This window comes from Schistocerca americana, chromosome 9, assembly GCF_021461395.2.
Source record: "Schistocerca americana isolate TAMUIC-IGC-003095 chromosome 9, iqSchAmer2.1, whole genome shotgun sequence".
Taxonomy (NCBI): domain Eukaryota; kingdom Metazoa; phylum Arthropoda; class Insecta; order Orthoptera; family Acrididae; genus Schistocerca; species Schistocerca americana.
The window spans coordinates 103191596-103209102 of record NC_060127.1 but is presented as its reverse complement, the minus strand read 5'-3'; the positions used below and the strand labels follow the sequence as shown (position 1 = coordinate 103209102).

At 43.2% G+C, this 17507-nt stretch overlaps 1 protein-coding gene across 4 annotated transcripts in view; it reads right to left on the bottom strand.

The window, feature by feature from the left end:
• LOC124551374 (gastrula zinc finger protein XlCGF57.1-like) overlaps positions 1 to 17507 on the bottom strand; it is a 109899-nt gene that overhangs the window by 79952 nt on the left and 12440 nt on the right. Inside the window, exon 1 of one of the 4 annotated variants that reach the window (XM_047126418.1) lies at positions 13121 to 13238. The exons of the other annotated variants lie outside the window; for them this stretch is intronic. The gene's annotated coding sequence lies outside the window, so the exon portion shown is untranslated. Of the gene's footprint in view, positions 1 to 13120; positions 13239 to 17507 lie in introns of those variants that run through there. 4 annotated transcript variants of the gene reach the window in all.

The following is a 17507-nucleotide window of genomic DNA, read 5'->3' as shown; positions in this document are numbered from 1 at the left end:
TGCAGCACTTTCTTTCAAATGAAAACAAAAAATTAATGCTTTCTGCAACTCAGCACTTTCTGGTACAAAATTCAACATTATTAACATGACGAAAACATATGATGTTGTTTGTTTCATGAATTGATGTATACTAAATATCTTTGACAGATGTCATACCAACCAAACCAAAAAGAAAATTACGGCTCGTTCACAACAAATGTTCCCTATCGACACATTTGTATGTTAACACCTGGTATAATTTGTTTCTTCAGCTTCTATCATTATTGTAGATAAATTCTTGTCTGCATTGTTTATAATCTATAATTCATTTCTTCAGCTTCTATCATCATTGTAGAGAAAGTTGAGACTCTTATGTCTCAAGGAAAATTTAATTATATAAGATTTACATATCATCTATGTTTCACTTCTGTACATCTGCATCAATACCCAACAACTTCACCTTACAGTGTTTGGCAGAGGATATTTCTAAAACCACTAACTCCCATGTTCCACTTGCGAATGGTGTGATAAAAGAATGATTGTCGGGAAGCCTCTGCATCGGCTCCAATTTCTCAAAATTTCTCATCGCAGCCATTCCGTGAGATGTATGTAGGAGGAACCAATCTGTTGTCTGTGTCATAGCGGCCCCTTATTAGTTAGAGGATCCGCACAACAGACAAGCAAGGTGGGCTGCCAACTTCCCTTCAAGAGCTCAGATCAAAACATCGCCAGTGAATGTAAACATCAACAGACTTTCAGCATAAGCACAGCATTTGTGAAAAGCCATGTGACAGAGATCCATCAATTGGAACCAGTGTGACTAAGTGTAGCACTCCGCAGAATCGATGTTATAAGCAAGCCAGCAGAGTCAGACTGGCAGTGTGTACCTACAACTAGGAAAGTTCTGGCCAATACCTATGTTAGCTCTAGCCCAGCAGACACTCGCCGTAGTCTTTCTGTAGAAAGCTGTATCTTGTTGGGCATAATGCCATTTTGTAGTTGTGTAGTGTAGTATTTTGGTTATTATTTCTTTTCATTGTCTTGTACTCTTATCTCGCTTTTGCCACCATAAGAATTATTGTATTTTTTGTTGTTCTTGAGTTTGGAAATTAGTGCATGCCAAGAACGAGTTTTAGTTAAATAAAGTGTCTTCAAACTTGACTGTTAGTTCTTTCTGGCTGACCGCAGGACACTACTGTTATTGGCGACGAAGATAAAACTTTCATTTTCAGTCGAAATGGTTTTCTTAGAGGAAATTCTTCAGTCCTTGACGGAAACTCTACAGCAGATTCAGGCAGCACTCACAAGGTCGTAACATCGCCCTCACTCCCCAGCGTTGCAAGATGTCGCTCAGAGAGCTGATTCCATTGTGGGTAAATTGAACACTTTTCACATGGCTCCACCAAACAAAGTCGGGCTTTTCTTTTAGCAACAGTCAATCCGAAGGTGTATTGTATAATTCAACAATTGAACCCTGAGCAGTCACCTTGAGATCTCTCATTTTTATCCGTATTAAGGGCTGCCTTTTTGAGTACTTTGATGCACAAATACACGTCACCTCTGCCCATCAGACTTTCTTTTCTTGTCAAAAGTCCCCCAGGTCAGACATATCAGGCATGGATTGCGATGCTCCAGGGCCTCTCCCACGACTGCAAATTCCAGTGTGCCAACATTGCCTGCAAGCAGTCTTATGTCTCTTTGTTGATTCGCAATATGGTGGTGTTTCACGCACCAGATGAGGGTCTTTGGGCTGATATTTTGAATTTACAGGATCTGTCTCTCGACACCTGTCTGCCGATAATTTGTGCATTTGAACAGTCTCACCGGCTACAACACCACGTCTTGATACGGCTGTTTTTGCAGCTCGCCAGATGGCTAGCGCCAAGTGGGAGTCTCATCCATCCATTGGTACAACACGTGACATAAAATCTTCCGCACATTTTCCTTCATGTCCGGACCGTTTCCGGAATCACCAACGGCGAGCAAAGTGCACAGCTTGCAGCTGAACAGGCCATATCACCATTGTGTGTCAGGCTTTGCAGAAACATTGTGTAGATGCCACACTTCCTGCAGACGCATGGGTTAGTCCCGAATCATCACCGCAGGACCTGGAAGCCTCACATTCCATTGGTGAACAAGTATTCTCCATCATTTCCCAGACGGGAGCCCGTTTTCTCCTTACCTTGGAGGTCTTGTATATCCCCGTGGTCTTCCAAACTGACACGACATCTTCCGTTTCTATTGTGCATGGTGCCACATAACAATGCTTGGATTCGCCAGCTTTGTCTCCATACACTTGCGCCTTGCATAGTTTCAGCAATCACCATATATCAGCCGACAGTGTTTTTTCATCACAAATCTCCTACAATGGTCGATCCTTCACCGCTGAGTTTTTGGTGGTTGGCTCCCCCAGCACTACTAACCTTCTGGATGTGGACGTTTTTGGTAATCTGAGTTTGTCAGTGCAGGAAGAGGTACAGGCGGTTTTGACCCATTCCTTGGATACCATTCTCAACCTGTTGCTCAGCAACTATGAAACATTGTTCTCATCCTCCATGCCAGGAGTGAAGGGTTTCACCGTACAAGTTCAGCTTCTTCCCTCTGCTATCCCTTGTTTTTTTTTGAGGTCCACCTGGTCCCCTTTGCGCTCCGAGACAGGCTCCAAGTGGAACTCCACCACTTACAAGACGAAGGCATTCTCTCTCCCATCACGCACAGTTACTGGGCGACACCTATCATGTTAGTCGAGAAGCCGAACGGTACTTTACGCATCTGTGGCAATTTTAAGGTCACAGTAAATTCTCAGTCTGCCATCAATGCCTATCGTTTCCCATCAGTGGATGACATACTCACATGTGTTGCATGCTCAACCATTTTGCCAAAATTGATTTGTGCGATGCTTATTTGCAGCTGCCATTGGACGAGGAACTGAAGCAGATCACAGTCGTCAACACACCGTGTGGCCTTTTCTGGTACAACCTCCTCCCATTTGGCACTGCCATTTTCCACCTCATAAGTCAGGTGCTCGGTGCGGCAAATTATCTGGACGATGTCATCGTTGGTGGATCATCCACGTTGGACCATGCGGACAAGCTGGATAGGCTGTTTCAGGTTTTTTCCAAGCCTAACCTGCATTTCTGGAAAGAAAAGTATGACTTTTTTGCGCGCAAGGTCAGTTATCTCGGGTTCACGATTGATGCCTGTGGCCAACACGCCTCTAAGGAGTATGTCGAGGTGATTCAAAACCTGCCTCCTCCCACCAATGGGAAGCAACTGCAATCCGTCCTACGTCAAATTAACTATCATCAGTATTTTATACCCTACCCCGCCAAGATTTTTGCGCCCGTGATTGGGTTGTTGTGCAAGGGTGTGCATTTTGTTTGGGATGCGGTGTGTGAGCAGGTCTCAAGTCGGCTCTCTCCTTAGCTCCTTGTCTGTCCGCTTACGACCCTTCCCTGCCCCTCATTGTCACTGCCAATGCATCAGAACATGGCCTGGGTGCAGTCCTCTTCCAAGTGGTAAATGGCAATGAGAGGCTGGCGGCTTACGCATCCAAAAAAACTGACTGACATGCAAACCAAATATAGTCAAATTGAAAAGGAAGCTTTGGCACTGGTTTTTGCCCTAACAAAATTCTACGATTTTGTGTATAGTCATCATTTCACTCTGCATACCAACCACAAACCTGTGGTGTCTTTGTTTCACCCAGGTGCCGCAGTGCCCACCCGCATAGTGTACTGCCTCCAGCATTGGGCGCTCGTCCTGGCAACGTTCAACTTTGATATTGTCTATTGCACCTCTGAAAGGCACCCAAATGTCGATTTCCTTTCCTGGCTGCCTGCCAGAGCGGATCACGAGTTTGACACCTCCACCTTGGTTTGTTTCCATGTGGAACCAGATGTGGACGCAGCTCTGGACACACTTCCGTTTGATGCCAATGCAGTCCAGGGGGCCACTGCTCAGGATCCGATACTGCAAGCTCTCTGCCGCCAAACCACTGCAGGTTGGCTGAACAGCCTTTGTAACGTCTGCAATTCAGAAGTCCAGCACGTTTGGGATCACTGGCACAGTCTCTTTTTCCGCAGTCGCTTCTTCGTTTTGCATAGAGATTCAGACATTCCCTGGATAGTCATATACCACATGCATTGCACCGCCGTATCCTCAACCTCCTCCACGCTGGCCACTGGGGAATCATCTTCACCAAACAGCTGTCCTGCTGACACCTTTATTGGCATGGATAGGATAAACACATTGCCTTCCTCATGCCGGCCTGCGCCACGTGCCAAACATATCAGGAAGCACCCCCGTGCCAGTATTTTTCGTGGCCAGATGCGACTGCACCATGGGAACGTCTCCCCTTGGATTTCGCAGGACCGTTTCATGGATCCCAGTGACTCATCCTGATCGACTCTGGGTCGGGACACCCTTACATATCAAGCATCATGAACACCACTTCTGCTGAGACTATCAGAATTTTCCGGCACCTGTTTGCTATCAAGGACCTCCCCAAAATGATCATCACAGATAATGGTCCACAATTTACTTTGACTGAGTTTAAGCTATTCTGTGCTGCCAACACGATTTCCCTCATCCACAACACCCCATTTCACACTGCATCAAACAGCCGGGCTGAACATTTTGTGCGGACATTCAAGACCCAACTCGATAAGCTGCTGAGCCATCACCCGCTGGAGGAGGCTGTACTTCTTTTTTTGCTACATACTGCGCCACCCTGCATGCCAGTAAAAGTCTAGTGGAGATACTTAACAGTCAACCATTCCACTCTCCCTTATCTGTTCTTGTTCCCGAGACATCTCATCTCACCCTCCCGCCCATACTCCGGCGCACTCCTTCCGCGTCGAGCAGGAGGTATGGGCGTGGATCTTCTGTCATCCATGGATACGCTAGGCCCCTTCCGTCATCACCAAGATCTGCAGCCAGGCGATGGGATCTCTCTGGGGGGGGCCGACGGTTCCACCGCCAACCAGCACTTCAACCAGCTCAGCCCGTCTGGTGGACCACGACTCTCTGGGGAGCTGCCGGTGGCTGTCGACTGCCGCCCCTTGACAGAACCTCCCCTTCCACTTCCACCTCAACCACTGCCTCTCCTGCCAGCTACCCATGCTGTGTCGCCATCTCCAGTTCCTGATGGCCACGAACCTATGGACGTCGATTGGGATGCTCCCGTTCCTATGGATATTTGTATACACAGCAGTGAACTCTTTTTTCCAGGGGAAGAAATATTGTAGCAGCCCCTTATCAGATGTAGGGCATGCATAACAGACAAGCAAGGTGGGCTGCTGACCTCCCTTCAAGAACTCAGATCAAAACATCGCCAGTGAATGTAAACATCAACAGACTTTTCACATAAACATGGCACTACTTCGTGAAAAGCCACATGACAGAGATCCAATAATTGGAACTAATGTAAATATGTGCAGCACTCTGCAGAATTGGTGTTATAAGCACACCAGCAGAGCCAGACCGGCAGTGTGCACTAACAGCTAGGACAGTTCCGGGCGATACCTACACTGGCTCTACCCTGCAGACACTCTTCATAGCCTTGCTGTAGAAAGTTGTATCTTGTTGGGCATAACGCCACTTTGTAATTGTGTAGCGTAGTATTTTGGGTATTATTTTCTTCCATTGTCCTGTACAAGAATTATTGTGTTTCTTGTTGTTCTTGAGTCTGGAAATTAGTGCACACCAAGAAGGAGTTTTAATTAAATAAAGTGTGTTCAAACTTGATCGTTAGTTCTCTCCTGCTGATCACAGGACACTACAATCTGACTATTCGCGGACAGTGCTCTCTCAAAATTTCAATAGTAAACCTCTCTGTGATGCATAACTCCTCTCTTGTAATGTCTGACAATGGAGTTTGTTAAGCATCTCTGTAATCCTCTTGCACCGACAATGATCCCGTGATAAAATGCACGATTATTTGTCGTATCTTCTCTATTTCTTCTATAAGCCCTATTTGGTAAGGATCCCAGACTGATGAACTATACTCAAGAATTGGTCAAACAAGCTCATTGTAAGCCACTTCTCTCATGGATGAATTATATTTACTTAAGATTCTTCCTATGAATCTCAGTCTGGCCTCTGCTTTTCCTGCCCTTTATTATATGTGGTCACTACATTTAAGGTTGCTCTGGATAGTTATTCCCAGATATTTTATGGTGTCCACTGTTTCCAGAAATTTGTCATCAGTAGTGTAATAGTACAGCAATGGATTTCTGTTCCCATGTATGTGCAGTACATTCCATTTACTGATGTTCAAGGTTCAACTGTCAGTACCTGCACCATTCATCACTCCTCTGTAGGTGATTCTGCAAAGTGATACACTATCTTCCGGCATTGCTACTTTCTTATAGACAACTGCATCATCTGCAAACTGTCTTACAGAGCTACCGATGCTTTCTACTAGATTATTTACAAACAACGTAAACAGTAACGCACCTATCAAGATCCTATTGTATTCACAAAAAGACTTCCTAACATTTAAATTTATATTCAAAGTTATCAAATTTATTTTTTACAGAAAAACTTTCCTTGCTATTATCAGTCTGCATTTTACACCTTCTATATTTTAAACCCATTTCAGCTTTTCTAGCTGAAATTTATTTTATGTGAATATTTTGCTGGCAGAAGCTGACTTCGAGAAAGGACAGTTTGGGTTCCATAGAAATATAGGGACCATGTAAGGTAACAGTGACACTATGAATATTACCTTAGAAGATGTAATGAAGAAAGACTAACTTATTTTTATAGCATCTGCATATTTATAGCTGCAAATTTTGGAGAATGTAGTGAGTAAATACATGGAGTGAAAGATTATCCACTGCCTGTAGAAAAACTAGACTGCAATTATAAGAGTTGTAGGACACAGAAGGGAAGCAGCAGTTGAGAAAGGAGTCAGACAGGGTTCTACCCTATCCCTTATGTTATTCAATCTTCACACCAAGCAATCTGTAAGGGGAACCAAAGAAAACTTAGGAGAAAGAACTAAAGTTCAGCAAAAAGAAATACTACTTTGATGTTTGCCGATGACACTGTCATTTAGTCAGACAAGGCAAATGACATGGAAAAGCAGTTAAATGGAATGGATATTGTCTTGAAAAGAAAAATAAAACAAACGAAACTAGGAAAAAGGAGATACTGAAAGTATTCAATGAATTTTACTATGTGGGTAGCTAAGTACCTGATAATGGCTGGAGTAGAGAGGATATGAAATACAGACTGGAAAATAGCAACAAAACTGTTTCTGAAACAGAGAAATTTACAGACACTGAAAATAAATTTAAATGTTAGGGAGTCTTTTCTGAAGGCGTTTACTGCAGCTTAGCTTTGTACGTAAGAGTGGAAGACCAAGAATGAAGTGGCCAGATTAAAAAGGGTGTAAGACAAGGATGTAGTCTTTTGCCTCTACTGTTCAATCTATACATCAAAGAAGCAATGACAGAGATAAAAGAAAGGATCAAGAGTAGAATTAAAATACTGGGTGAAAGAATATTGATGTTACGATTTACTGATGGTATTGATATCCTCAGTGAAAGTGAACAAGAATTACTAGATCTGCCAAAGGGAATGTACAGACTAATGTGTGCAGAACCTGGATTGAGAGTAAATCAAAGAAAGACTCAAGTAATGAGAAGTAAGAGAAATGAGAACAGCAAGAAATTTAACATCAGAATTGGTGACCACAAAATAGATGAAATTAAGAAATTCTGCTACCTAGTCAGCAAAGTAACCAATGACAGACAGAGCAAGCAGAACATCAAAAACAGGCTAGTACTGGCAAAAAGAGCATTCCTGGCCAAGAGAAGTCTACTAGTATCAAGTACAGGCCTTAATTTAAGGAAGAAATTTCTGAGAATGTACTTTTGGAGCACAGCATTGTATGATAGTGAAACATGGATTGTTGGAAAAATGGAACAGAAGAGAACTGAAGCATTTGAGATGTGGTCCTGCAGAGGAATGTTGAAAATCAGGTGGACTGATGAACAATGGAATGATGTGATTGTCCACAGAATTGGCAAGGAAAGGAATATATGGGTAACACTGACAAGAAGAAGAGACAGGATTGTAGGTCATCTTTTAAGACATCACGGAACCACTAGAGGGAGCTGTAGAGGTTAAAACCTGTAGAGGAAGACAGAGATTGGAATAAATGCGCAAATAACTGAGGACACAGATCACAAGTGCTAACTCTGAGATGCAGAGGTAGGCACAGAAGATGAATTCATGGTGGGCTATGTCAAACCAGTCAGAAGATTTACGTACACAAATAGCTGGGGAGTATAATTAATAAAGTGGAACATATGAAGATGACCTAAAAAACAGACTGAGCTCAGGGAGAGCAACATCATAAACTGAACACTCACTTGTGGTCTGCAAAAATTGGATTAAAAACAGTACTTAATACATATGAAATGTCGTGTGGCTTGGGCCTCCCGTCGGGTAGACCGTTCGCCTGGTGCAGGTCTTTCGATTTGACGCCACTTCGGCGACCTGCGCGTCGATGAGGATGAAATGATGATGATTAGGACAACACAACACGCAGTCCCTGAGCAGAGAAAATCTCCGACCCAGCCGGGAATTGAATCCGGGCCCTTAGGATTGACAGTCCGTCACGCTGACCACTCAGCTACTGAGGGCAGACCACTTAATACATATAAAGCCACTATTGAGTCAATTATCATCTGTAGTTGATAATTGACTCAATAGTGGCTTTATATGTATTAAGTGGTCCGCCCTCGGTAGCTGAGTGGTTAATACATATAAAGCCACTATTGAGTCAATTATCATCTGTAGTTTGGGATGTTGGACAATTATAGAGGAGAAGCACAAGAAGACTGAAGCTGTAGAAATGAATTTTGTAAGACAAGCATTGATGATCTCTCATTTGGATTGTAAAACTAATGAAGGTGTACAGGAAGTCAAATAATGGCAACTCCACATTGGGATAATGTAAGGAAAAGAAAAACTTCTACTTATCATAAAAATTACATGTTAAGTTGCATGCAGGCACAATTAAAAGAGATTTACATATTAACTTTCGGCCCCAGCGTTCAACAGAAAAAGAAAGAGAAACACACACACACACACACACACACACACACACACACACACAAAGCAACCACTCCTCATGCACACATGACTGCCATTTCTCTGACAGCTTGGTCCAGAATGCAGTTATCACATGGAATACGAGCAACAGTCTGGAGGGGTCGGGGGAATGGATAGCACTGTATGCGTGAGGGGAGAGATGAGCACTGTGTGGTGGAGTGTGCATGGACCAGACTGCAAACAGGCACAGCATTGGGAGGCTGTGGGGCAAGGAGGTAGGAGAGGAATGGGAAATGATGGCAATGGCAGAGGGTGACAAAGAAGACGGTGGGAGATGAGGATAGGGGAAGTTGAGGACAGAGGGGATGGAAAATGCTGGTTTGAGGATGTGGGGAGAGTACATTACCATAGATTGAGGTTGGGATAATTTTGAGATCAAAGAAAGTTTTGGAAGGATAACTCCCATCTGCGCAGTGAAGAAGCCATTGAAATCAAGCATGTTACGTTCAGCTGCATGTTGTGTCACTGGGTGGTCTATCTTGCTCTTGGTCATTATTTGGTGGTGGCCATTCATCCTGGTGGACAGCTGGTTGGTAGTCAGTACAGCTTTGTATATTGGGATATCTACCCATCAGCTGTCCACCAAGATGAATGGCCACTGCCAAATTGTGGTCAAGAGCAAGGCAGACCACTCACTGTCACAGTATGCAGCTGAACCTAAGAAGCATAACTTCAATGGCGGTTTCACAATGTGAACCAGCTGGACTCTCTCCACCACCAGCTTTTCTGAAGTTCACCAATGGTAATTACCCCTCCAACAAGTTCTCCGCTCCCAAAATTATCTGGCCTCAGCCTACAGTAACGTACTGATCCCACACTCTCTACCAAACAGCCCCCCCCTCCGTCCTGTCACCTCCTCCCCACTCTTGCTCCCACCCTATTTTTGTGCCGCTCTCTGCCAATGCACCCGCCCACCTTTTCCTGATCCTCTCCTTTTTTCCCTCCATCCCCCCCACCCTCCCGACCTCTCCCTCCGTGCCCCACAGCCTTTGAAGCTGCACATTGTAGTAAATTGATTATTCCTTGCTATTGTAGTGTTATCTTGAAGCTGTGAGAAAGGAAGAGAAAGGAAGCACAGAAGCAGAGACGATGCTGAGAGCAGACAAAACTAGGAGAGATACTGTTGCTTGATGGAATTAACATGTAACTTCATATGTCGTCTAGATGCTTTAGTAGGTTGCCACCACAGAACTTCGTAACCAACAGGCACGTACTAGCGTATACAGCCAGCTTGATACCAGCCCTGAGAACATCAGCGTTAATAGGCTCACAAGGGTTAGAAAGAGAGTGAAAACGCCAAAAACTGTTGACCTAGCAGTCCCTACTCCGGGGAGTCCGAGGGGCGGGGCTAAATGAAGTATAACAATAATATTGCAAGCCTTATTAGGCAGAGCAGTTATGTTTAGCTTTCAGCTGAACAATGTTGATACCAAATACGGATTTAGTGCAACTGCATTAACATCCCCGCCTTAGGAGCAATAGAGGGGACCTAACTAAAGTGTAATTGGCAGGCGCCAGCAAGATACTTGCAGGATTGACTGGGTGGCTTTAAGTGGGAGAAACAGTGCCTCACACGACTCTTTAAAACCCCTAGATTCCGCATTTAGCCAGAGTTCTCAGTTAGATGTTGTTGTTGTTGTTGTGGTCTTCAGTGCTGAGACTGGTTTGAATGCAGCTCTCAATGCTACTCTATCCTGTGCAAGCTTCTTCATCTCCCAGTACCTACCGCAACCTACATCCTTCTGAATTTGCTTAGAGTATTCATCTCTTGGTCTCCCTCTATGATTTTTACCATCCATGCTGCCCTCCAATACTAAATTGATGATCCCTTGATGCCTCAGAACATGTCCTACCAACCGATCCCTTCTTCTAGTCAAGTTGTGTCACAAACTTCTCTTCTCTCCAATCATATTCAATACTTCCTCATTACTTATGTGATCTACCCATATAATCTTCAGCATTCTTCTGTAGCACCACACTTCAAAAGCTTCTATTCTCTTCTTGTCCAAACTATTTATCGTCCACGTTCCATATCCATACATGGCTACACTCCATACAAATACTTTCAGAAATGACTTCCTGACACTTAAATCTATAATCAATGTTAACAAATTTCCCTTCTTCAGAAACGCTTTCCTTGCCATTGCCAGTCTACATTTTATATCCTCACTACTTTGACCATCATCAGTTATTTTGCTCCTCAAATAGCAAAACTCCTTCACTACTTTAAGTGTCTCATTTCCTAATCTAATTCCCTCAGCATCACCCGACTTAATTTGACTACATTCCATTATCCTCGTTTTGCTTTTGTTGACGTTCATCATATATCCTCCTTTCAAGAGACTATCCATTCCGTTTAACTGCTCTTCCAAGTCCTTTGCTGTCTGACAAAATTACACTGTCATCGGCGAATCTCAAAGTTTTTATTTCTTCTCCATGGATTTTAATACCTACTCCGAATTTTTCTTTTGTTTCCCTTACTACTTGCTCAATAAACAGATTGAATAACATCGGGGAAAGGCTACAACCCTGTCTCACTCCCTTCCCAACCACTGCTTCCCTTTCATGCCCCTCGACTCTTACAACTGCCATCTGGTTTCTGTACAAATTGTAAATAGCCTTTAGCTCCCTGTATTTTACCCCTGCCACCTTCAGAATTTGAAAGAGAGTATTCCCGTTAACATTGTCAAAATCTTTCTCTATGTCTACAAATGCCAGAAATGTAGGTTTGCCTTTCCTTAACCTATTTTCTAAGATAAGTCATAGAGTCAGTATTGCCTCACGTGTTCCAACATTTCTACAGAATCCAAACTGATCTTCTACGAGGTCAGTTTCTACCAGTTTTTCCATTTGTCTGTAAAGAATTCACGTTAGTTTTTTGCACCCGTGACTTATTAAACTGATAGTTTGGTAATTTTCACATCTGTCAACATCTGCTTTCTTTGGGATTGGAATTATTATATTCTTCTTGAAGTCTGAGGGTATTTCGGCTGTCTTATACATCTTGCTCACCATATGGTAGAGTTTTGTCAGGACTGGCTCTCCCACGGCTGTCAGTAGTTCTAATGGAATGTCTACTCCCGGGGCCTTGTTTCGACTCAGGTCTTTCAGTGCTCTGTCAAACTCTTCACGCAGTATCATATCTCCCATTTCATCTTCATTTACATCCTCTTCCATTTCCATAATATTGTCCTCACGTACATCGCCCTTGTATAGACCCTCTATATACTCCTTCCACCTTTCTGCTTTCCCTTCTTTGCTTGGAACTGGGTTTCCATCTGAGCACTTGATATTCATACAAGTGGTTCTCTTTTCTCCAAAGGTCTCTTTTAATTTTCTTGCAGGCAGTATCTATCTTACCCCTAGTGAGATAAGCCTCTACATCCTTACATTTGTCCTCTAGCCATCCCTGCTTAGCCATTTTGCACTTCCTGTCGATCTCATTTTTGAGACGTTTGTATTCCTTTTTGCCTGCTTCATTTACTGCATTTTTATATTTTCTCCTTTCATCAATTAAATTCAATATTTCTTCTGTTACCTAAGGATTTCTACTAGCCCTCGTCTTTTTACCAATGTGATCCTCTGCTGCCTTCACTCCTCCATCCCTCGAAGCTACCCATTCTTCTTCTACAGTATTTCTTCCCCCCATTCCTGTCAATTGTTCCCTTATGCTCTCTCTGAAGCTCTGAACAGCCTCTGATTTAGTCAGTTTATTCAGGTCCCATCTCCTTAAATTGCCACCTTTTTGCAGTTTCTTAAGTTTTAATCTACAGTTCATAACTAATAGATTGTGATCAGAGTCCACATCTGCCCCTGGAAATGTCTTACAATTTAAAACTTGGTTCCTAAATCTCTGTCTTACCATTATATAATCTATTTGAAACCTATCAGTATCTCCAGGCTTCTTCCATGTATACAACCTTCTTTTATGGTTCTTGAACCAAGTGTTAGCTATGATTAAGTTGTGCTCTGTGCAAAATTCTACCAGGCGGCTTCCTCTTTCATTTCTTACCTCGAATTAGACGATCTGGGCACCAAATCCACGTCCGTCGACTCCAGCCTCGGTCCAGCTCCGCGTAAGTCTGCTCTCTCTTGGAGTGCCTCAGTGAACAGCGTCACATTCAGTATGTTTTGTTTTGCAACTAAGTTGTTGCCCTAAGATGCTCTTAGTGTTTGCTACTGTGGTTAGCATCCACTACTGGGTCTTCTGCACTGGCTTCTGTTGTAACAGTGTTATTCATGCTTTTTCTAACCCTAGAACTAGCCCCCAGTGTATTAGTTAGTCCTGTCTGGAATAAACAACTATTTCAAAACCCTGTTTGTCCAAGAGTCTCCACAACGAGTTCCCTACCGAGTCTCACCACCTGCATTTCTAGTAAATGCCTGTACCAGTGATGGCTCAGATAGAAGGAAACAATCTAGTGCCTTCAATGTGAATTGTCCTTCTGCCTTCTGCTCTGTACCACTCGGGAGTACAGACTAAACAGTAACCCCTTTTTTTTCCTCTCCCACCTATGTCAGGAAATGACAACACTCTGCCAGATAGGGCTCCTCTCTCCCCTGCCCCGTACCATTGCTATCCCTTCCCCCTCTCCACAGCCTCCAGACTGTTGCTTGCATTCCAAGCAACAGTCGCATTCTGGTCCGAGCTGCCAGAGAGATGGCAGTTATGTGTGTGTGAGATGTGCTTGTGTGTGTGAGATGTGCTTGCTTGTGTGAATGTGTGTGTGTGTGTGTGTGTGTGTGTGTGTGTGTGTGTGTGTGTGTGTGTGTTTCTATCTTTCTTTCTCTGATGAAGGCTGGGGCCAAAAGCTAATTTGTGTCTTTTAACTGTTCCTGTCTGCAACTTAAGATGTCATTTTTGTGGTAAGTAGCAATTATTCTTTTCCTTACAGTGTTGGTGCACGGGAAGTAGCACACAAGAAAGATAACATATGGTAGAAATAGAATGCACACATTTTTGGCTTGGACACTTAATGACAATGGGACAAGAAAGAATACCCAAAAATATATTTCAATGTAGACTTACAAATGAAAGGCAGAGGGCAAGATTGTGACTTACATGGATTCGAGGGACAGAAATTTGACCATTGAAGGCACACAAAACATGTTAATATGGAAAGTGAGGTGCAGAAAGTGGCAGGAGCTTAAGAACCACCACCATATTGGTACAGATCTTTGTATCACAACTTGACTAAGATAAGATTCGTTGATAGGTCAAACCTGAAGCATAAAGGAATTGTCAATTTCGTACTATGGGGAAGTGTGGAGAGTAAAGAATGTAGAACAAAACTAAAACTTTACTACAGAAAGCAGCAGGTTCAAAGGGATGTATGGTGCAGTAGTTACGCAGAGATGAAGAGGCTTGCACAGGACAGAGTAGCATGGAGAGCAGCATAAAACCAGCCTTCAAACCAAAGGCTGCAAGAAAAACAACGACGACAACAACAACAGCGTGTATTCTGGAGTAAAAGCTCCATCTTATGGGGATTGAAATGTGTAAACTCTAAAGATATAACTGTAGCTCTGAAATACATACAAGTAAATAGAAACACACACTTGATGGAGTTTCGTTCATAAGATCTATAACAAAAGATAATTTTATTTGTGTTGGCTGAAAACAGCTCTAAGCTGATTTGGCAGCTATTTCCGTTTCCAGTCCATAGGCCAGTATAGGTAGCAGGCACATTTAGTAGGTAGGCTGATGCAGGAAGGTTGTGTAAGTGTTCTACCTCCAGGTCTCCAATGTAGATCTGGAAACCTTTTGTAACGTACTGCCAATTTCAGTATACTAGACCTACATACACAATCTGCAAACCATTGCGGAGCACATGGAGAATGGTACTTAGCACAGTACAGCTTATTAGGATTGCTTACTGCTCCAACTGTGTATGAAACAGTGGAAAAAGGACAGCTTAGATGTCTCTGTGCACACTTTACGATCCTTGCGGATGTGATATGTAGAGAGCTGAAGAAGATCTCTAAATTTTCCACGTAGTATTCATTCTTGAGATTTTGTAAGTATGATTTCATGGGATTACTGGAGTCTGTCTACCAGTATAGATGTTACAGCATTTTCATGATACTCTCCCGCGAATGGAACAAACATGTGACCTATCTTTGTATACATTCAGTGTCCCCCTTTAGTGCTTTCTGATCTCAGTTCCACACACGGCAGCAGTTTTCTAAAATGGGACACACAAGTGATTTCTTCACATTCCCCTTTGTAGATTGACTGTTTTCTCCCAGTCCCCTGCTAATGAACCAAAGTCTGCCACCTACCCCACCTGTGACTGAGCCAATGAGATCATTCCATTTTACACCCCTACAATTTGTACTAGTCTACTGATTTCAGTTGTGCCTCATTGATCATTTAATCATAAGTTACTACTTACAGTTTCACATTTCTAAATAATAAAAACGAGTTGCCAACGTTTGCACCCCTTCCAATAGTATAAAAATTTGAGTGAATACAGCGTAGATCAAAAATATATATACAAACTTTAAACTGGCTCTACGAACGACACTCTTTGAAATCACAATAGGTATGGGTCAAACGTGTAGAACAGTGGTTGAGCAACAGAATACAGCAGAGTTGTGACACACTAATATCAGTCTACAAAGTGAAACTAGGGCACAACCAGGACTGGCATTTGAGCAGCGAAAAAGCATTTTCAAATGGTATTGGCAGCTGAAGAGCATCGGTGAAATGCAATGACATTGGCGGCAGAAACATGGAACTGAACCACCACCACATGTGAGCACTACTCGCCTTTGCAATAAGTTCGAAGGCACTGGAAAAATTATGGACAAGCACATGGGAATATCAGGCCAGTCACACGCAGAAACAGGTGAAGAACCTTCTGCTCTGGTGTTAGATGCATTCACACAATCACCACAGAAATCAACAATGTGCATGTGAACGAGGTGTGAGTAGCATGAGTGTATATCATATTCTGCACAGAGTAAAATGGAAAGTTCACATTCCGTAATTGTTACACGCACTGAATGAGAATGACCAAGGCAGAAGACGTCAGTTTAGGGAATGATACCTTGTGTGGGATGAAGATTATACCAATTTTGTTCCCAAAGTGGTGTAGTTTGATGAGTCACAGTATAAATTAAATGGTACAGTAAACAGGCACAACAGTGTGTACTGGGTATTGCAAAATTTTAACGCTTATGTTGAGCAAGCGGTCAGTACTCCAGGACTTGATGTTTGGTGTGAATTATCATCAAGAGAATTGACTGGGCCTTTCTTTTTCGAAGGTACGAATACTGGCAGGAGTTACCTCGAGATGCTCGATTAATTAATTTTACTGTACATTCGTGCTTTGATTGGTGATGAACCAATTTTCCAAACAAGATGGTGCTGCACCCTACTTTCATAGGGGTGTGCATGCCTTTTTGGATAACAATGCACCAGGTCATGGGACTGGATGAAGAGGTCCAACCAAATACCCCAAACATTCCCCTGATTTGACCAGATTTGATTTTTAATTGTGGGGTTCCCTCACGAATGGAGTGTACAGCAGACAGCAATGACACTAGCAGAACTGTGTCACGGGATTGTAGCTACTCTGGCGGATGTGACATTGAATGAGTGATATTGTGTTCACAAGTGTTTGGAGGTGGGTGGTTTGCAGTTTGAGCACCAATTGTAGTTGTTTCACTTTGGGTCATTGTAATACTGATGATAATACATAAACTTATCTTAAACAAAGCAAGTATACATTTTTTGATCTACACTGTATTTGTTCTGATTTCATCAGACAGCACTTCATTACAGATAATTGCATAATCTCAAGAAAGTCTGAGTTTCTACTCTAATTAATACTGTCTGCAGGGTCATTAATATACAAAACTGTTATAACTTCAAGTAGAACAAATATATGTCAAGGAAGATGCAATACATGAAAGTCACAGATCAAGTAAACAGAGCAAGATGTGTGTACACTTTAACAGTCAAATCATAACTGAGTCCGAGTCTAACGGCGGCTGGCTGGCTGGCCACTCAGGTGGCGCTGCTGCTGCATGGCTGGCAGACAACGCCGCATGTAGAGGACGCGCGTAACTGCGCGGCAGCACTTTGAAAGATCAGCGAGTCACAACACTTTCCCCCCCTTTGAAGTTTTTGCACAGGTCTTGATGGAGGTGGCCTGTAGATTGCTAACGTCCATAGGTGTTGTTTGACTGGCCTTAAAGTCTCGAGGAGGAGGCTTCCCGTACAGATGGAAGTGTCCCCGCTGATAACGGGTCGAGATGACAGGAGACGTGGGGGTCGAATCTGCTGGGACCCCGTGCACCAATCTGCTCGTTGCGGCAAGTCTGGTTGTTATAACAGGAGACATGGGCGATGTGTCTGCGCCCGTAGGAGAAGAAGGCGAGTAGAGTTGCTC